Source organism: Musca autumnalis, unplaced genomic scaffold (genome assembly GCF_047663935.1).
Source record: "Musca autumnalis isolate F117 unplaced genomic scaffold, ASM4766393v1 scaffold_5, whole genome shotgun sequence".
Lineage (NCBI taxonomy): Eukaryota > Metazoa > Arthropoda > Insecta > Diptera > Muscidae > Musca > Musca autumnalis.
Window position 1 is genome coordinate 31,374,712 of NW_027412088.1, and position 21,871 is coordinate 31,396,582.

Below are 21,871 nucleotides of genomic sequence, written 5' to 3' on the forward strand. Positions count from 1 at the left end.
TAGAAAAATATTCTTAAAAAAATCCACGCCTTAGAAAAATATTCTTAAAAAAATCCACGCCATAGAAAAATATTCTTAAAAAAATCCACGCATTAGAAAAATATTGTTAAAAAAAACCACGACTTAGAAAAATATTGTTAAAAAATCCATGCCTTAGAAAAATATTGTTAAAAAAATCCACGCCTTAGAAAAATATTCTTAAAAAAATCCACGCCATAGAAAAATATTCTTAAAAAAATCCACGCCTTAGAAAAATATTCTTAAAAAAAATCCAGGCCTTAGAAAATTATTCTTAAAAAATCCACGCCTTAGAAAATTATTCTTAAAAAAATCCAGGCCTTAGAAAATTATTCTTAAAAAATCCACGCCTTAGAAAAATATTCTTAAAAAAATCCACGCCTTAGAAAAATATTCTTAAAAAAATCCACGCCTTAGAAAAATATTCTTAAAAAAATCCACGCCTTAGAAAAATATTCTTAAAAAAATCCACACCTTAGAAAAATATTCTTAAAAAAATCCACGCCTTAGAAAAATATTCTTAAAAAAATCCACGCCTTAGAAAAATATTCTTAAAAAAATCAACGCCTTAGAAAAATATTCTTAAAAAAATCCACGCCTTAGAAAAATATTCTTAAAAAAATCCACGCCTTAGAAAAATATTCTTAAAAAAATCCACGCCTTAGAAAAATATTCTTAAAAAAATCCACGCCTTAGAAAAATATTCTTAAAAAAATCCACGCCTTAGAAAAATATTCTTAAAAAAATCCACGCCTTAGAAAAATATTCTTAAAAAAATCCACGCCTTAGAAAAATATTCTTAAAAAAATCCACGCCTTAGAAAAATATTCTTAAAAAAAATCCACGCCTTAGAAAAATATTCTTAAAAAAATCCACGCCTTAGAAAAATATTCTTAAAAAAATCCACGCCTTAGAAAAATATTCTTAAAAAAATCCACGCCTTAGAAAAATATTCTTAAAAAAATCCACGCCTTAGAAAAATATTCTTAAAAAAAATCCACGCCTTAGAAAAATATTCTTAAAAAAATCCACGCCTTAGAAAAATATTCTTAAAAAAATCCACGCCTTAGAAAAATATTCTTTAAAAAATCCAGGCCTTAGAAAAATATTCTTAAAAAAATCCACGCCTTAGAAAAATATTCTTAAAAAAATCCAGGCCTTAGAAAAATATTCTTAAAAAAATCCACGCCTTAGAAAAATATTCTTAAAAAAATCCACGCCATAGAAAAATATTCTTAAAAAAATCCACGCATTAGAAAAATATTGTTAAAAAAAACCACGACTTAGAAAAATATTGTTAAAAAATCCATGCCTTAGAAAAATATTGTTAAAAAAATCCACGCCTTAGAAAAATATTCTTAAAAAAATCCACGCCATAGAAAAATATTCTTAAAAAAATCCACGCCTTAGAAAAATATTCTTAAAAAAAATCCAGGCCTTAGAAAATTATTCTTAAAAAATCCACGCCTTAGAAAATTATTCTTAAAAAAATCCAGGCCTTAGAAAATTATTCTTAAAAAATCCACGCCTTAGAAAAATATTCTTAAAAAAATCCACGCCTTAGAAAAATATTCTTAAAAAAATCCACGCCTTAGAAAAATATTCTTAAAAAAATCCACGCCTTAGAAAAATATTCTTAAAAAAATCCACACCTTAGAAAAATATTCTTAAAAAAATCCACGCCTTAGAAAAATATTCTTAAAAAAATCCACGCCTTAGAAAAATATTCTTAAAAAAATCCACGCCTTAGAAAAATATTCTTAAAAAAATCCACGCCTTAGAAAAATATTCTTAAAAAAATCCACGCTTTAGAAAAATATTCTTAAAAAAATCCAGGCCTTAGAAAAATATTCTTAAAAAAATCCACGCCTTAGAAAAATATTCTTAAAAAAATCCACGCCTTAGAAAAATATTCTTAAAAAAATCCAGGCCTTAGAAAAATATTCTTAAAAAAATCCAGGCCTTAGAAAAATATTCTTAAAAAAATCCACGCCTTAGAAAAATATTCTTAAAAAAATCCACGCCTTAGAAAAATATTCTTAAAAAAATCCGCGCCTTAGAAAAATATTCTTAAAAAAATCCAGGCCTTAGAAAAATATTCTTAAAAAAATCCAGGCCTTAGAAAAATATTCTTAAAAAAATCCACGCCTTAGAAAAATATTCTTAAAAAAATCCACGCCTTAGAAAAATATTCTTAAAAAAATCCACGCCTTAGAAAAATATTCTTAAAAAAATCCACGCCTTAGAAAAATATTCTTAAAAAAATCAGTGGCTTGGAAAAATATTCTTAAAAAAATCCACGCCTTAGAAAAATATTCTTAAAAAAATCCACGCCTTAGAAAAATATTCTTAAAAAAATCCACGCCTTAGAAAAATATTCTTAAAAGAATCCACGCCTTAGAAAAATATTCTTAAAAGAATCCACGCCTTAGAAAAATATTCTTAAAAGAATCCACGCCTTAGAAAAATATTCTTAAAAGAATCCACGCCTTAGAAAAATATTCTTAAAAGAATCCACGCCTTAGAAAAATATTCTTAAAAGAATCCACGCCTTAGAAAAATATTCTTAAAAAAATCCACGCCTTAGAAAAATATTCTTAAAAAAATCCACGCCTTAGAAAAATATTCTTAAAAAAATCCACGCCTTAGAAAAATATTCTTAAAAGAATCCACGCCTTAGAAAAATATTCTTAAAAAAATCCACGCCTTAGAAAAATATTCTTAAAAGAATCCACGCCTTAGAAAAATATTCTTAAAAGAATCCACGCCTTAGAAAAATATTCTTAAAAAAATCCACGCCTTAGAAAAATATTCTTAAAAAAATCCAGGCCTTAGAAAAATATTCTTAAAAAAATCCACGCCTTAGAAAAATATTCTTAAAAAAATCCACGCCTTAGAAAAATATTCTTAAAAAAATCAGTGGCTTGGAAAAATATTCTTAAAAAAATCCACGCCTTAGAAAAATATTCTTAAAAAAATCCACGCCTTAGAAAAATATTCTTAAAAAAATCCACGCCTTAGAAAAATATTCTTAAAAAAATCAGTGGCTTGGAAAAATATTCTTAAAAAAATCCACGCCTTAGAAAAATATTCTTAAAAAAATCCACGCCTTAGAAAAATATTCTTAAAAAAATCCACGCCTTAGAAAAATATTCTTAAAAGAATCCACGCCTTAGAAAAATATTCTTAAAAGAATCCACGCCTTAGAAAAATATTCTTAAAAGAATCCACGCCTTAGAAAAATATTCTTAAAAGAATCCACGCCTTAGAAAAATATTCTTAAAAGAATCCACGCCTTAGAAAAATATTCTTAAAAAAATCCACGCCTTAGAAAAATATTCTTAAAAAAATCCACGCCTTAGAAAAATATTCTTAAAAAAATCCACGCCTTAGAAAAATATTCTTAAAAAAATCCACGCCTTAGAAAAATATTCTTAAAAGAATCCACGCCTTAGAAAAATATTCTTAAAAAAATCCACGCCTTAGAAAAATATTCTTAAAAGAATCCACGCCTTAGAAAAATATTCTTAAAAGAATCCACGCCTTAGAAAAATATTCTTAAAAAAATCCACGCCTTAGAAAAATATTCTTAAAAAAATCCAGGCCTTAGAAAAATATTCTTAAAAAAATCCACGCCTTAGAAAAATATTCTTAAAAAAATCCACGCCTTAGAAAAATATTCTTAAAAAAATCAGTGGCTTGGAAAAATATTCTTAAAAAAATCAGTGGCTTGGAAAAATATTCTTAAAAAAATCCACGCCTTAGAAAAATATTCTTAAAAAAATCCACGCCTTAGAAAAATATTCTTAAAAAAATCCACGCCTTAGAAAAATATTCTTAAAAGAATCCACGCCTTAGAAAAATATTCTTAAAAGAATCCACGCCTTAGAAAAATATTCTTAAAAGAATCCACGCCTTAGAAAAATATTCTTAAAAGAATCCACGCCTTAGAAAAATATTCTTAAAAGAATCCACGCCTTAGAAAAATATTCTTAAAAGAATCCACGCCTTAGAAAAATATTCTTAAAAAAATCCATGCCTTAGAAAAATATTCTTAAAAAAATCCACGCCTTAGAAAAATATTCTTAAAAAAATCCACGCCTTAGAAAAATATTCTTAAAAGAATCCACGCCTTAGAAAAATATTCTTAAAAAAATCCACGCCTTAGAAAAATATTCTTAAAAGAATCCACGCCTTAGAAAAATATTCTTAAAAGAATCCACGCCTTAGAAAAATATTCTTAAAAAAATCCACGCCTTAGAAAAATATTCTTAAAAAAATCCAGGCCTTAGAAAAATATTCTTAAAAAAATCCACGCCTTAGAAAAATATTCTTAAAAAAATCCACGCCTTAGAAAAATATTCTTAAAAAAATCCACGCCTTGAAAAAATATTCTTAAAAAAATCCACGCCTTGAAAAAATATTCTTATAAAAATCCACGCCTGCTTTCGTTAATTATGCGAAGTATTTATTTATATTGTGACAAAGAAATAAATTAAACATTCCATACATATGGATAATATACATATGTAAATAAATACATATGGTTATGTATCAAAGGCAAATACTTTTGATTTCTAGCCAACAACATAAATATGTATATTATTATACCATATCAAAAAAAATATACTATATGTTTTGTGTTTATAATTCAAAATCTAATGAAATGCAAATTTGATGATTTTCAAAAATTCCAAAAAAAATTCTAGACTAGGCTAAAAATTTGAATGAAAAATAAACATAAAACTTTAAAAACATTCATACAGCCTATTAGCAAATAGTCTTCTCGTCAAAAATATTTATTCATAAAAAGCAACAATAAAAACTGATATTTGTTTATTATAGGCTCGTTTACTTATTTACAAATACAAAACGAATATTTATTATTTCCTATTGAGTTGTTGTTGTAACGTTTTTTTTTTATTCCAATATCCCCCAGAAGTGCACTATAGGTAATTTGGCCTGTTTTTGAGGCAAAAATTAATAGCGGTGGATATGTGGGCTTTTTATACATTTTTATTGCTTTATATGCAAAAGTAAGATAAAACAAAGAATTACAACGTAAAATTCGGATATAGCGAACATCGGTTATAAGAAACTGCGTTTATAGCGAACAATGTTTTATGTTTCCAAAGAATTTTTCTTAATATTTGTACACACATTCAACTTCTTAAAACAACCACGACTATAACAAACAAAAGCTGTTACCCCGCGAATAGAATTTTTTACAATTTGTTACGATTTTCAGGCCCGCTTTAAAGCAGAAGCGGATAGCGACGAATTTAAGCACTATTTCAAATATTTAAATATATGATATTTAAAAGTAGGCTTTAATAAAAATTTTACAGACGAATACGTCTATAACGAACGCAGGATATAACGAACAACTTTTCTTTTTCCTACCCCCTATTCTCATTTTACCTATTTTATCCGTTCCAACCCAATAAAAGTGGTTACAATAACAGAAAAACGGTTACAATGAACTAAAGTACTGATCCGCCAAAAGATTTTTATAAACATTGATATGTTTAAAATATTTATTCGCGAAAAGATCTGTATAAATATTATATTTTTAAAGGTCCAAATAAATCACGCAATCATGATCCCTAGTTAGAACTTATTACAGCTATAATTAACAAAAATGTTGACCACAACACGTATGTACATTTTTAGAACACATGGTGAATATTTCTTTAAAGAAAATGTCTTTTTAGGTCAAATCGGATGCTTTTTCGTATTTAATATTTCTTTCACCAAACAAAAAATTAAAAAAATATATATTTTTCTGCAAGGAGGGCACCTTCAAAAAAGTGATATAACTCAAAAAACGCAAAAAATCGCACCTTGGTAATTATGTAGTTGATTCAGAACCCTGAACCTGAAGATATTCCCAATAGCAGAATCCCGGCCAAACACGGCCAATTTAGTATAAGTCTATATGAAGTGAGTTTAAGAAAAATAAAATATTTATTTTTGACTTTTTGTGTTTTTTGGTCGCTACCCATAATGTTTAAGCTATATTATATATTAAATAAATTCCTCTCGCAATTACCAATCTATTCCATTTTACATATATTTACATTTGGTTTATTTTTCCGCGGTTTTAAATACATTGAAATATGTCTTACAATATATATATTTTTTAGTTCTTCTTCGAAATTCTCACTTTGACTGCAATTTAAACCGCGATAATGACGCTATTTTGAAATATATCATTCATATTAATAAATTTTGACATGTTCTTTTTTTAATGCCAACTAAAAAATTATTATTATTAAAAGTTGCAAAATCGACTTTTTGCCTCAAAAACTGGGCAAATTACCTATAGTGAAGTGTGAAGAGATTTGCTAATTCTCACGCATATTTATGGCACAGAGTAAATTGGCCCCACTAAAAAAGGTTCGTTCTCCCCATTGATAAGATTTCTCTTGGTCATAAATCTCTTAATTAAGCTCCCATAAAGAGAGCGATAGTGAGAGAAACAAACATATGATTGGTTGTTTTTGCAAAAATATTGACAAAGTTTATTGTTTTTGCAAAAAAAAAGTTTGTTGTTTTTAGCTTTTCACGCCGCCTGTCAGACTGAGGGCACCCTCTGAGCTGGAGACACCTTTTTTGTTTGTGGGTACACATATTTACGAATCTGTAGAAAAAACAAAAACCAAGAGATAATAGCCCCGCGATATACATACCCCCAGCAAATAGTTGAATAGCAGCAGCAACAACAAACAATTCAACGAGAATTTTTTAAAAACGAAAACCCTAATTCCGCATGTCAGCACATTTTTTGCTCTATGTGGGGTGGCGGTAACCGCTTACATTGATGAACCTTAATCGAGGTTAACGACAGATTATTGTTGTCGATTTTCGTATTTTGCATCATTGGTTGTTGTTGTTGCAAATATTGATTTTTGTTTAATTTTTTTTTTTTTTTTTTTTTTTTTTTTGGTTGGTGACAATATTCAGTAAGTTCTTATCACCACAGACAGTTGTGACAGATTAATAATGACAGGACTCCAAGAAACGAAGTGATTGAATATATAAAGATTTATAAAGTGGAGGAGACTTTAATGTATTAAACAAGTAAGAACGGCGTTAAGTTCGGCCGGGCCGAACTTGTTATACCCTCCACCACAAGTTGTATTGAAGTAAAATGGAATAATTAGTTTCTTTCGTGTATGAAGAAGACTTAATACTAAATTTCAGCAATTTCGGTAAAACAATGTGAGGCACCATTCTATGGGGGCTATTTCAAAACGTCGATCTATACAGACAAATTTCTGACGGAAAGTTTTTAGGCTCAAAGAAGACTAAATACCAAATTTCCTATATTTCGGTAAGAGAATCAAGAAGTACACAATTTAATATCACATTGAAGACTAAATACCAAATTTCAGCCATTTTATGTGGAATATTAAAGACACAACCTTCATAATACGAAAAATCGGGAGATACCTTTCCATGGGGGCTATATATGGGCGTGGACCGATACTGACAAATGTAAAGGGGAAGTTTAGGTACCCCCAACGAAGTCTAAATACCAAGTTTCAGACATTTCGGTAGAATATTCAGGTCACAACGTTCAAAATACCGAAAATCGGGAGGTACCGTTCTATGGGGGCTATATGAAGGTGTGGACCGATACCGACAAAATTCTGGGGGAAAGTTTTATATCCCTAAAGAAGACTACGTACCAAATTTCAGCCATTTTGGTAGGATAATGAAGCTAAAACCTTAAAAATACAGAAAATCGGGAGGTACCGTTCTATGGTGGCTATATGAACGTGTGGACCGATACCGACAAAATTCTGGGGGAATGTTTTATACCCCTAAAGAAGACTACGTACCAAATTTCAACCATGTTGGTAGGATAATGAAGCTAAAACCTTAAAAATACCGAAAATCGGGAGGTACCGTTCTATGGGGGCTATTTGAAGGTGTAGACCGATACCGACAAAATTCTGGGGGAAAGTTTTATACCCCCAAGGAAGACTACGTACCAAATTTCAGCCATTTTGGTATGATAATGAAGCTAAAACCTTAAAAATACCGAAAATCGGGAGGTACCGTTCTATGGGGGCTATATGAACGTGTGGACCGATACCGACAAAATTCTGGGGGAAAGTTTTATACCCCTAAAGAAGACTACGTACCAAATTTCAGCCATGTTGGTAGGATAATGAAGCTAAAACCTTAAAAATACCGAAAATCGGGAGGTACCGTTCTATGGGGGCTATATGAAGGTGTAGACCGATACCGACAAAATTCTGGGGGAAAGTTTTATACCCCCAAGGAAGACTACGTACCAAATTTCAGCCATTTTGGTAGGATAATGAAGCTAAAACCTTAAAAATACCGAAAATCGGGAGGTACCGTTCTATGGGGGCTATATCAAAACGTGGACCGATATATCCCATTTTCAATACCAACCATCCTGCAAGTAATAGAAACTTCTGTACCAAATTTTGACTCTCTATCTTTTAAATTGCGAACTGTATCTTGATTTCAACAGACAGACAGACGGACGGACGGACGGACGGACAGACGGACATGGTCAATTCGACATAGAATTTTATGCTGATCAATAATATATATACTTTATAGGGTCTCCGACGAATATTTCGATGTGCTACAAACGGAATGACAAATTTAATTATACCCTCCATATGGTGGAGGGTATAAAAATCTATGCATCGACATTGAACAATTTTTCTTAAAAAATAATTCCACGGCTTGAATATTTTTCCAATGTTTTTTTCTTAAAAAAATTCCAAGCCTTGAGAAATTTTTTCTTAAAAAAATTCCAAGCCTTGAGAATTTTTTCCTAACAAATTCCAACGTTTGAAAATTTTTTCTCAAAAAATTCCAAGCCTTGAGAATTTTTTCTTAAAAAATTCAATGCTTTTCTTAAAAAACTCCAAGCCTTGAGAATTTTTTCTTTAAAAAATCCAAGCATAGAAAAACTTTTCTTAAAAAAATCCAAGCATAGAAAAAGTTTTCTTAAAAATTCCAAGCCTTAAGAATTTTTTCTTTAAAAAAAACACGCTTGAAAAAGTTTTTTTTTTTTAAACACGCCTTGAAATTGTTTTCTTAAAAAAATTCCAAGCCTTCAACTTTTTTTCTTCAAAAAATACCAGGCCTTGAAATTTTTTTCTCAAAAAAATTCAACCCCTTAAAAATTCTTTCTTAAAAATTATAAGATTTGACATTTTTTTATATTTCACGCCTTGAAAACTTTTTCATAAAATTACACGATTTGAAAATATTTTTTATAAAAATAAATCCAAAAATTGAAATATTTTTCTTAAAAAATTCCAAAGTTTGAAATTTTTTTCTTAAAAAATTCCAAAGTTTGAAATTTTTTTCTTAAAAAAAATCCAATGTTTGAAAATTTATTCTTAAAAAAATTCTAAGCATTGAAAATGTTTTCTTAAAAAAATCCAGCATTGAAAAAGTTTTTTAAAAAATTCCAAGCCTTGAAACTTTTTTCATAAAAAAATGCCATGCCTTAAAAAAGTTTTCTTAAAAATAAACACGTCTTGAAAAGTTTTTTTTTTATAAAAATTCCACGCATTGAAAAAGTTTTCTTTAAAAAACCAAGCCTTGAAAAAGTTTTCTTACTAAAAAAAAGTTCCAAGGCTTCAAGTTTTTTCTTAAAAAAATTCCAGACCATGCAATTTTTTTCTCAAAAAAATTCTACCCCTTAAAAATTCTTTATTAAAAATTATAAGATTTGACATTTTTTTAAATTTCACGCGTTGAAAACTTGTTCATAAAAATTACACGATTTGAAAATATACCTAGCAACGCGTAGCGCACGAGAGAGATACAGGGAGAAAAGGAGAGAGGAGAAACGTCTTTTCCGCAGAAAAAAGAGAGAGATGGAAAAGCGGGAGTGTGAAAAAACGAGATGTACAGGAGCCAGAATGAAGTCCGAAAATTCTACCAAAGAGTCAAGCATCAAACTGATGGCTTTGGTACAGGCACATCCTCCTGTAGAGACCAGCAAGGTAATTTGGTAACAGATACAGATAGTGTACTCAGGATATGGAAAGAACATTTTTCAAAACTGTTGGTATCCAATAGCAGCGAAGACGACGAAGATACCACAGTCCCAATCCCAGAAGATGGTATTGAATGTATACCGCCCAGCCAAGATGAGGTAAAGACAGCAATAAATCGGCTGAAGAACAATAAGGCAGCAGGAGCCGATGGCTTACCAGCCGAGCTGTTCAAAACTGGAGGCGACACGCTGATAAGGTGTATTCATCAGCTGGTTAGCACCATCTGGCAGGAAGAACGAGTACCCGACGATTAGAACCTGAGTATCCTGTGCCCCGTCCACAAGAAGGGAGATAAGACTGTATGCTCTAACCATAGGGGCATAAGTCTAATCCCTATTGCCTACAAGATCGTGTCAGGGATATTGTGCGAACGTCTAAAGCCTACGGTCAACGAGATAATTGGACCATACCAATGCGGCTTTAGACCTGGCAAGTCTACCATTGACCAGATATTTACCCTGCGGCAAATCCTGGAGAAGACCCAAGAGATGCAAATCGACACCTACCATCTTTTTGTCGATTATAAAGCAGCCTTCGACAGCCCGCTGCGTTCAAAGGTATTCCAAGCCTTGTCTGAATTTGGTATCCCCGCTCATCCGGCTTTGTAAAATGACTTTAACTGACACGAGGTCCTCAGTTAAAATAGGAAAGAACCTCTCCGAAGAGTTTGGTACCAAAAGAGGTTTCACACAAGGAGACAGTCTTTCGTGTGATCTTTTCAACATCCTGCTAGAAAATGTTATACGAGAGGCCAACGTCAAAAGAAGTGGCACAATCTACACCAATAGCCACATGTTACTTGCTTATGCTGATGATATAGACATCATGGGCCGATCAGTAAAAGAAGTAACTAATACCTTTATAAAGGTCGAAGGAGAATCTGCTAAGGTGGGTCTGGCGGTAAACGGCGAGAAGACCAAGTTGATGGTGTCGACGCGCAATGCGTCCATTGAGCTCGGACCAACTGTGGAAGTTGGTTCCTATAATTTAGAGGTATTAAAAGACTTCGTCTACCTCGGCACCTCCGTAAACACACCAAACGACATCAGTTGTGAAATAAAAAGAAGAATTGTATTGGCCAACAGATGCTACTTTGGTTTAAGTAAGCAGTTTAAAAACAAAGCCACATCTCGTCAAACAAAAATAACGCTCTACAAAACACTGATACTACCCGTGCTGATATATGGCTCCGAAGCCTGGGTACTTGCGCAAGCAGACATGGCATTGCTTGGTGTGTTTGAGAGAAAATTTCTTCGAAAGATCTACGGACCAATCTGCGTTGACGGTGAATATCGACGTCGCATGAACCACGAGCTGTATCTGCTATACAACGACATCAATATAGTTAAACGTATCGAGATGCAGCGACTGCGTTGGCTAGGCCATATCATTAGAATGAGCGATAATGAACCCGCTAAAAAGGCGTATCAATACGGACCGCGTGGCGGTGCACGCAGAATTGGCAGGCCAAGGAATAGATGGCGCAAACAAGTAGATGATGAGATGAAAAAGCGCGGTATTCCAGAGTGCGAAGCAACAAATAGAGAGAATTGGAGATCTTTTCTTCGTTCGGTCTATGGAACAAATGTTCTGTAATGGGCCAGCTAAGTAAGTAGGTAAATATTTTTTATAAAAATAAATCCAAAAATTGAAATATTTTTCTTAAAAAAATTGAAATATTTTTTTTTTAAATTGAAATATTTTTTTTTAAATTGAAATATTTTTTATTAAAAAAAATTAAATATTTTTATTAAAAAAATTCCAAAAAATTAAATATTTTTCTTAAAAAATTCCAAAAATTGAAATATTTTTCTTCAAAAAAAAATTCCAAAAATTAAAATATTTTTCTTAAAAAAAATCCAAAAATTTAAATATTTTACTTAAAAAATCCATGCTTTGAAATGTTGTTCTTTTCCTTAAAAAATGCATGCCTTAGTTTCATAAAAAATTCAAGCCTTGGAAATTTGTTCTTAAATAATTCAAGCCTTGAAAACTGTTTCATAAAACAATTAATCCTTGAAAACCTTTTCTTTAAAAATTCAACGCCTTGAAATTTTTTTCTTAAAAAATTCAACGCCTTGAAATTTTTAAAAAATACCAAGCCTTGATTTTTTTAAATTCCAAGCGCTGATATTTGTTTCTTAAAAAATTCCACGCCCTGAACTTTTTTTTCTTAACAAAGTCCAAGCCCTGAAATTTTTTTCCTAAAAAATGCCAAGCCCTGAAATTTTTTTTTTTTAAATTCCAAGACCTGAATTTTTTTCTTAAAAAATTCCAAGCTTTGAATTTTTTTCTTAAAAAATTCCAAGCTTTAATTTTTTTTTTAAATTCCAATCTTTAAATTTTTCTTCTTTAAAAAATCCACGCTTTGAATTTTTTTCTTACAAAATTCCACGCTTTGAATCCTTCTTCTTAAAAAATTCCACACCTTGAAAATTTTTTCTTAAAAAATTCCAAGCCTAGAAATTTTTTCTTAAAAAATCCCACGCCTTGATTTTTTTTTTTAATTTCAACCCATGAACATTTTTTTTAAAACATGCCTTGAAATTTTTTTCTTATAAAACTCCATGCCTTGAATTTGTTTTAATACTCCACGCCCTGAAAATGTTTTCTTAAAAAATACCGCTTTTTGAAAATTTTTTTCTTCAAAAAATTTGAGAGTTGAATTTTTTTTTTTGTTAAAAAAATCAACGCCATAAACATTTTTTAAAATAAAATTCACGCCGTGAAAACTTTTTCTTAAAAATTCCAAAATTTAACAATATTTCCTTGAACAAATAAATTCCCTCCTAAAAACCATGGTAGAACAAATACAAGGTAAAGTTAATACTACAACAAATACAACTCGAACAACAACCACAAAGCAATTTGTTTTTGTTTGTAACGTTACTGCCAATTGTATTTGTAAACAAAACAAGGAAATGTCTATAAATTATTGGAATTTAAAAAACTAATAATTTTTCACATTTGGTTGAATATTTTGGAAAACATGAATGAAAATTCGTTACATTTTCAATTTTTATGGTTCCACATCATTCCACTAAATGCATAAATTTTCGCAGAAAGTAGAATTCTTGCAGAAAAGTTTGGGGTCGCTGGAAATTCATAGAAAAAGGAGAAGCTGTTTCAATGTTTTGTTTTAGAAATCAAAGAAGCACATGTTTATTAGGGCTTTATTTTTTTAAATTTTAACAAAATACCTCACATATTAACAAACGTTGTATCGCCTCTACAAGCGGGGATTTACAGCGCGGCTTATCGTTCGAACTTGGAGGAGGTTACATATCATTGATATGAAGAAGTCTTTCTGGGAAATGGTTTTTTCCGAATGATATATTTTTTTCTCAAAAAATATATGTCCCTAATGTACATCGAAATAGAAATATATGTAAAAAATGTCATATGAAATTTGACACTAACGTTACAACCCAGTTTAGTCAGCTGTGTATTGCTGCTACCTTTTCTTATTCTACCATGCCTAAAAACATTTTTCTTAAATAAATTTTTACAATTTTTTTTTTATAAAAAAATAGACGTCTTAATTTTTTTTAATTTTACGCCTTGAAATGTTCTTCTTAAATCCGATCCGCATTCTGGGTACTGTATGTGTGAAAATCTATGGACCATATGTGAGAAGATCTACTAATCTCCTTTTAGAAGATATATCTTCTATAGATCTTCGGTGAGAGAGTCTGTTGATATATTGATTTTCTACAAGACGATATATTGATCTTCTCAGAGAAGATTTTCTGATATTCTGTGAGAAGATCATTGATCTTCTATGAAAAGATCTGTCGATCTTCCGTGAGAAGATCTATCGATTTTCTGTGAGTACACCTATTGATCTTCTGTGGAAATATGCATTGACATTCTGTGAAAAGATCTACTGATCTTCTGTATGAAGACCCATTGACCTTCTAAGAAAAAGATCCGTTGATCTCCTTTGAAAATCCCCATTTGCCCTCTTTGATAAGACTCGTTGATGCCCTGTGAGAAGATCTATGGATCTTCTGTGATAATGTCTATAGCTCTTCTGTGAGAAAATCTATGGATCTTCTTCGTGAAGATCTATTGTCTATCTTCAGCAATGGTGCACAAGAAGAGAATGCTATTTTGGGTTTTTGTATGGGAAAGAGAGTTTTAGTTAACTTTTTCGTAAAGACGCGTGCATGGCTGATCTTCAGCATGAAGATCTGTGAGAAAATTTATTGATCTTCTGAGCAGCAATCGGCATACAACAACAAAAATTTGAGCAAACATTGTTGTCAGTGCATGGTTTTTCAATTAGTGAGTGGAGAGAGAAACTCTCTTTGCGTGTAAAGAGCTGCGGAATGCTGCTTCTGAGTGAAGATCTGTCGATATTCCGTGAGAAAATGTATTGATTTTCCGTGAGGAGACTTATTGATGTTATGTGAAAATATTCATTGACATCCAGTGAAAAGTCTACTGATCTTCTGTATGAAGACGCTTCTAGAAAATGATCCGTTGATCTTTTATGATCTCGTTGATCACCTGTGATCACCGCATCTTGATCTTCCATGAGAAGATCTGTTGACCTTCTGTGGTAAGATCTGCCGATCTTCTTTGTGAAGATATTTTGATCCACTTTAAGAAGATCGGTTGATATTCTGCGAGAAGATCTATGGATCTTTTATAAGAAAATCTATGGATCTTTCTTGAGAAAATCTATGGATCTTCTATGCGAACATCTATTGATCTTCTGTGGGACATCTATTGATCTTCTGTGAGAAGGTCTATTGATTTTCCGTTAGGAGACCCATTGCTCTTTTGTGGAAATACCTTTGAAATTTCTGTGAAAAGATATACTGATCTTCAGTACGAAGACCCTTGTAGTTTCTAAAAAAGACCTGTAGATCTTCTGTGAGAAGATCTTTTGATCTTCTATGAGAATATCTGTTGATCTTCTGTGAGTAGATGTATGGATATTTTATGACAAAATCAATGGATGTGCCTTGAGAAGATCTATGGATCTTCATTGAGAGATTTATTGATCTTCAGTGAGAAGATCTGTTCATCTTCTTTATAAAGATCTTTTGATCTTCTGTGAGGAGACCTGTAAGTCTTCTGTAGAAATATCTATTGACATTTTCTGAAGACCCATGGACCTTCTAAGAAAAGATCTGTTGATCTACTCTGTGAGAAGATTTGTGGAACTTCTGTGAGAAGATTAATTGATCTTTGAGAATATCTAGGATATTTTAGGAGAAAATCGATGGAGCTTCTTTCTTTATTGAACTTCTGTGAGAAGATCTAACGATCTTCTGTGAGAACATCTATTAATCTTGCATGAGAAGATATATTGATCTTCCGTGAAAAGACCTATCGATATTCTGTGGAAATATTTATTGACTTTCTCTGAAAACATCTACTGAGTCTTTGTATGAAGACCCATGGATCTTCTAAAGAAAGAATTGTAGATTGTCTGTGAAAGGACCTATTGCTTTTCTGTGAGAAGATTCGTTGATCCTCTGTGAGAAGATCTATGGAACTTCTGTGAGAAAATCTGTTGATCTTCTGCGAGAAAATTTGTTGATCTTCAGTAAGAAGATCTGCTGATCTCCTATGGGAAGATTTATGGATATTTTTGAGAAAATCTATGGATCTGCTTTGAGAACATTTTTAAATCTTCTGTGAGAAGATCTTTTGAGGATACCTATAGATCTTCTGTGGGAATATGTATCTATTAAGATTCTCTGAAAAAATCTACTGATCTTCTGTATGAAGACCCATGGACCTTCTAAGAAAATATCTGTTGATCTTCTATGAGAACTCGTATTGTGACCTATTGTTTTTCCGTGAGATGATGTCAGGATCTTCTGTAAGAAGATCTGTTTATCTTCTTTGTGAAGATATTAGATCTTCTTTGGGAAGATATTTTGATCTTCTGTGAAAAGATCTATGAACCTTTTATGAGAAAATCTACGGGTTTTTCTTGCGAATATCTATGGATCTTCTTTGAGAAGATTCATTGATCTGCCGTGAAGAGACTTATAGGCCTTCTGTTGAAATATCTATTAAAATTTCTGGAAAGATATACTGATCTTCTGTATGAAGACCCATGGACCTTGTAAGAAAAGATCTTAAAGTGAACTTATCCGAAATTTTGTGTGGGAGGTACCGGATAGAGTGGACAAATATAGTCCATATTTCAACCTGATCTATATCTATTAGATATATTAGGATGTGTAAAGTATGGACCAATTCGGCCAGTCCCTTCAAGAGTTACCGTATGAACAAATCTTCCGCGCATTTTTGAACTTTTGTGGGGGAGGTACCTGAAGGAGTGGACCGATATGGCCCATCTTCAAACTTAAACTATGTTTAGACAAAATATTACTAAGGCCAAATTGTGGACCGAATCGGCAGATCCGTTCTAGAGTTATCTTGCGCTCCAACCACCTCACACGGTGCCATAGGGGTTTTTGGCAACTTTCAGACTATTTTCTCAGGAAGTATGGACTTGCCCCTAATGAAACTTGTACCGTCGTATGGAGGGCAGTGAATACAAGTTGCTACAACAAAAATCAGAGCGATTCGAGAGATGGCCTTAAACTGAACTTTTCCGAAATTTTGTGTGGGAGGTACCCGAAGGAGTGGGCCGATTGAGTCTATATTGAAACATTATCTAAGTCTGGTACACATTTTACGATGGGCAAAGTATGGACCAAATCGGTTACTCCCTTCAAGAGTTATCGTGCGCACAAATTTTCCGAACATTTTCGAACTTTTGTGGGGGAGGTACCGGAAGGAGTGGACCGATATAGCCCATCTTCGAACTTACACTAAGTTTGGGCAAAATATTACGAAAGCCAAAATTTGAACCGAATCTATGCATCCGTTCGAGAGTTATCGTGCGCTCCAGCCAGACAGACAGACGGACGGACATTGCTCAATCGACTCCAAATTGTCTGAAACACATTTCGTCCAAACATACTTGGGGTCTAACACCATTATTTCGATGAGGCACATTTTGCCCGTATGAAAGTGTATATACCTTCGTTAGCATAAATACTGAGGGTATAAAAACTCCTATAGACGGAACAAGTGTCGTTTAGGTGGCACCTCTCGGATCGGTCCGAAATTTTTACCATAGGTAGCCCTTGGGACCCTGATTCCAACGATATATAATTTTCCGGGGGAAGTCCATACTTCCCGAGATATGGGTATTGACATTTCGGAAATTTCGTACTTGTAACACCTTTATGTTGTTTATGGGCACCTCTGGGATCGGGCTGAAATTTTTACAGTAGATAGCCCTTGGCACACTGAACACAACGATATATAGCTTTCGGTGGGGAAGTCCGTACTTCCCGAGATATGGGTCTTGACTTTTTTACTTTTATCACCATTATTTTTATGGGACCTGTGCAATATGGGACTCGTTTTAAAGCTCACGAAGAGTACTTTCCAATGCCGCCAATAATTAATAATGGTAATTAGATTTTCTAATAATAATTTATTAAGTTATTATTGGGCTACGAGTTCAAAACTATCTTTTAAATTGAAAGTGTTCTTAAGTAGCCGGCCTTCGGTAGGGGATTTAAGACTTTCTCCTATGGACAGGGACAAAAGTGGGCTACGCGATCAAAACTCTCTTTTAAATTGAAAGTGTTCTTAAGTAGCCGGCCTTCGCCCGGGGAATTAAAACTTTCTCCTATGGACAATGACAAAAGTGGGCTACGCAAACAAAACTTTCATGTTAATTTCAAGTTTCTTAAGTAGCCGACTTTGAACAGGAATTTAATACATTCTCCTATAAACGGGTGTAAAAATAGGTCGCGTGCATAAAAGTACTCTCCGTAAGCTTTAAAACGATGCCCATATTGCCCACGTTAGAATTGTAAAATGTCAAGACCCATATCTCGGGAAGTATGGACTTCCCCCCGGAAAATTATATACCGTTGTATTCAAGATGCCAAGGGCTATCTAGTGTAAAGATTACAGCCCGATCCGAGAGGTGCCCATAAACAACCTAAAGGTATGAAAGTACGAAATTTCCGAAATGTCAAGACCCATATCTCGGGAAGTATGGACTTGACTTCCCTCCAGAAAATTATATATCGTTGTATTCAGGATGCCGATCCGAGAGGAGCCCCTAAACGACATTTAAGCCCAGCTGACTGATACTTTCTTACGTGTTTTCTGTGAAACCTTTAACAAATTTTTGTGGGTTACAATTTCATTATAAATTTGGGTTACAATTTCGATTCCAACGAATTAAGAATTCAGTTCATTATCCCCCAGGTAAACATAGCGTGTAGGGTATATGGCTAAATGTTCGTGAGCTGCTCGCTAGAATAGAAAAACTTTATGAATTTGTTTTTAATGACTGCCTTTTTAAGTACATTCTACTACCAACAATAACAACCAACCAACACATAAAACGCCAAACCAATATTTTGTTGCCATGACGGGCGAGAAGTGCAATATTATTCAAGCCGCCACAAAGACTCATCAACTAACAATTTTACACAGAATTGTTGTTGCTGGAGTATTGTTTTGTTTTGCTGGTTCACATTTGCTGGCAGGGGCGGAAGATGCAATGATAATTTAGTTTTGAGTACACCACAACTTTCACTGGACAAGTGACTAAGGTGGGCAGGTAGGTAGGCAGATACAAATGTGGGTAACACTTTTTTGGGGGACACTTTAGAAAAAAATAATAATGATGACATAAAATTGTGTATTAAAGTAATACACTTAACAAAAATAAAAACACTGTGGGAACTATTAAATGTTAACCGGAATGGATGATGACGATGATTCATTGAGCTCGCATCTAAATTTTATGTCAGACTTTGCGTTCTGAGCTATTGAATTGCACACAACACAAAACGTTTGTTTTCTACTTGCCTTTCTTCCGGGTTTTGTTGGTTTTGTTTTGAAGGAGACGATGACTTTTTGCTTTGTTTGTTAACTTCTAAAAAAGTAGATGATAACTTTGTTGGTCACAATTTATCCACTATTTTTTCACTGATTTTCTTCACTATTTCTTGGTTGGCTTTACTTATTTTCTTTTTTAATATTTTTTCAAGAACTTTCTGTTATTTCTGTGCGGAGAAACAACAATTTTGTTGGTTGGTTGTTTTGTTTAGTTGTTGTTCTTTAACGCACTGTCGTCCGGTCATACGGTCTGTCATTGAGACATTCAAAAAGAAAATTCTAAAATTTTTATTTCAAAACGCACGCCTTTCCGTTGTTTTTGCGAAGTAAGAAACACGACGTATTCACTGGTACTCGGTTATGCTTTAACTGAATTCAGAATTTTGTTGTGTTGTTTAGTTATTTTCTTCTGTGAGTAATTCGGTAATTCGTATGTGGTTGGTTGAGTTGACAACAAAAAGATAGATTCTGCTGTGAGTAACACTTAATATGAGGCAGCAAGAGAGAATCTGTTTTAGTTAGTTGAACAGGGGTGTTCACACAACTTTTCATTTTGGTATTTGGGAGAGCCTTTTTCTAGGGTAAATGACAGATATAAACAAAGAAAGTATACGGGTAATTTGTTGTCACGAAAACGATAGTGTGTGGACATGTCTGATGGTAGAAGAGTCGCATACAAAACAAGGCAGACAAACGCACATTAAGAACCAGTTGGATTTTTCATAGGGAGCCGGAGCCCGCATATTAAACTGGTCAGATTGAGAATGCATATTTTTATTCTCTCTTCCCCAAAATACGAAGTGCAATAAACAAAAGAATGATGAGAATTTTAAATTAAAGAGTGTGTTGGGAATAATTCCCTTGTTTCATGAATGCACTACACACAATGGGGTAGATAGTTGATAAATTTAGTAAAAACAAGTTTGCCGGGTGAAATTTTTTCCTAGGCCAAGGGTGTTCGTTTCGGCTTAAATGTCGTTTAGGGGCACCTCTCGAATCGGGCTGAAAATTTTCCAGTAGGTACCCCTTGGCATCCAGAATACAACGATATATAATTTTCCGGGGGGAAGTCCATACTTCCCGAGATATGGGTCTTGACATTTTGGAAATTTCGTACTTTCTTCACACCTTTATGTTGTTTATGGGCACCTCTCGGATCGGGCTGAAATTTTTACAGTAGTAGTAGTAGCCCTTGGCATTCTGAATACAACGATATATAATTTTCCGGGGGGCAGTTCATACTTCCCGATATATGGGTCTTGACATTTTGGAAATTTCGTACTTTCACACCTTTAGGTTGTTTATGGGCACCTCTCGGATCGGGCTAAAATTTTTACAGTAGATAGTTCTTGGCATCCTGAATACAACGATATATAATTTTCCGGGGGGAAGTCCATACTTCCCGAGATATGGGTCTTGACATTTTGGAAATTTCATACTTTCTTCACACCTTTAGGTTGTTTATGGGCACCTCTCGGATCGGGCTGAAATTTTTACAGTTGGTAGCCCTTGGCATCCTGAATACAACGATATATAATTTTGCGAGAGGAAGTCCATACTTCCCGAGATATGGGTCTTGACATTTTGGAAATTTCATACTTTCTTCACACCTTTAGGTTGTTTATGGGCACCTCTCGGATCGGGCTGAAATTTTTACAGTAGATAGCCCTTGGCATCCTGAATACAACGATATATTTTCCGGGGGGAAGTCCATCCTTCCACAGATATGGGTCTTGACATTTTGGAAATTTCATACTTTCTTCACACCTTTAGGTTATTTATGGGCACCTCTCGGATCGGGCCGAAGTTTTTACAGTAGGTAGCCCTTGGCATCCTGAATACAACGATATATAATTTTCCAAGGGGAAGTCCATCCTTCCCGAGATATGGGTCTTGACCGTTTTACAATTCTAACGTGGGCAATATGGGCATCATTTTAAAGCTTACGGAGAGTACTTTTATGCACGCGACCTATTTTTACACCTGTTTATAGGAGAATGTATTAAATTCCTGTTCGAAGCCGGCTACTTAGGAAACTTTAAATTTACAAGAAAGTTTTGTTTGCGTAGCCCCCTTTTGTCATTATCCATAGGAGAAAGTCTTAAATCACCGGCCGAAGGCCGGCTACTTAAGAACACTTTCAATTTAAAAGAGGGTTTTGATCGCGTAGCCCATTTTTGTCCCTGTCCATAGGAGAAAGTCTCAAATCAAAATAGAGTAGCCCAATTTTTCCCCCTGTCCGAAATGTCAAGACCCATATCTGGGGAAGTATGGACTTCCCCCCTGGAAACTATATATCATTGTGTTCAGCGTCCCAAGGGCTAACTATGGTAAAAAATTCAGCCTGATCCGAGAGGTGCCCATAAACGACCTAAAGGTGTAACAAGTACGAAATCTCCGAAATGACAAGACCCATATCTCGGGAAGTATGGACTTCCCCCCGGAAAATTAAATATCGTTGTGTTCAGGGTCCCAAGGGCTCCCTATGGTTAAAATTTCGGACCGATCCGAGAGGTGCCCCTAAACGACACTTGTTCCTTCGTTTTTTCACGGTAGCGTAAATTGAGAGTAAGCATCAGTCGTTGTTTGGACTGCAACGGATAAACACATTTTCAAGTTTTAACACCTCTGCTCTGGGCCTACGACAATAAACTTAACTCATTTTAAGTTAAAAACCGATTTTTTTAATGATGACCCAAAAGTCCGAATAGATTCCATGAGCACGGTGCGCCTTAACTAATTTTAAATGGAAGGTGCTTACAACTGGGAAGTTTTTGCAGATTCTGAAACTACAATGCTCATAGATGAGAAATATCAAGAAACAAAAAATCGCCGGAGCGATTTTCAAATAAATCGCGATTTAAGTTCACATTTTTAGGGGTTCT

The 21,871-nt window shown here is 33.4% G+C and overlaps 1 protein-coding gene across 3 annotated transcripts in view; it reads right to left on the reverse strand.

Moving 5' to 3' along the window:
• LOC141386613 (snake venom 5'-nucleotidase) overlaps positions 1-19,434 on the reverse strand; it is a 133,172-nt gene extending 113,738 nt beyond the window's left edge. The window contains exon 1 of one of the 3 annotated variants that reach the window (XM_073955517.1): positions 18,957-19,434. The gene's annotated coding sequence lies outside the window, so the exon portion shown is untranslated. The remainder of the gene's footprint in view (positions 1-18,956) is intronic. The other 2 variants (XM_073955523.1, XM_073955519.1) reach the window with 2 other exon arrangements.
• Between the last annotated feature and the right edge of the window lie 2,437 nt (positions 19,435-21,871).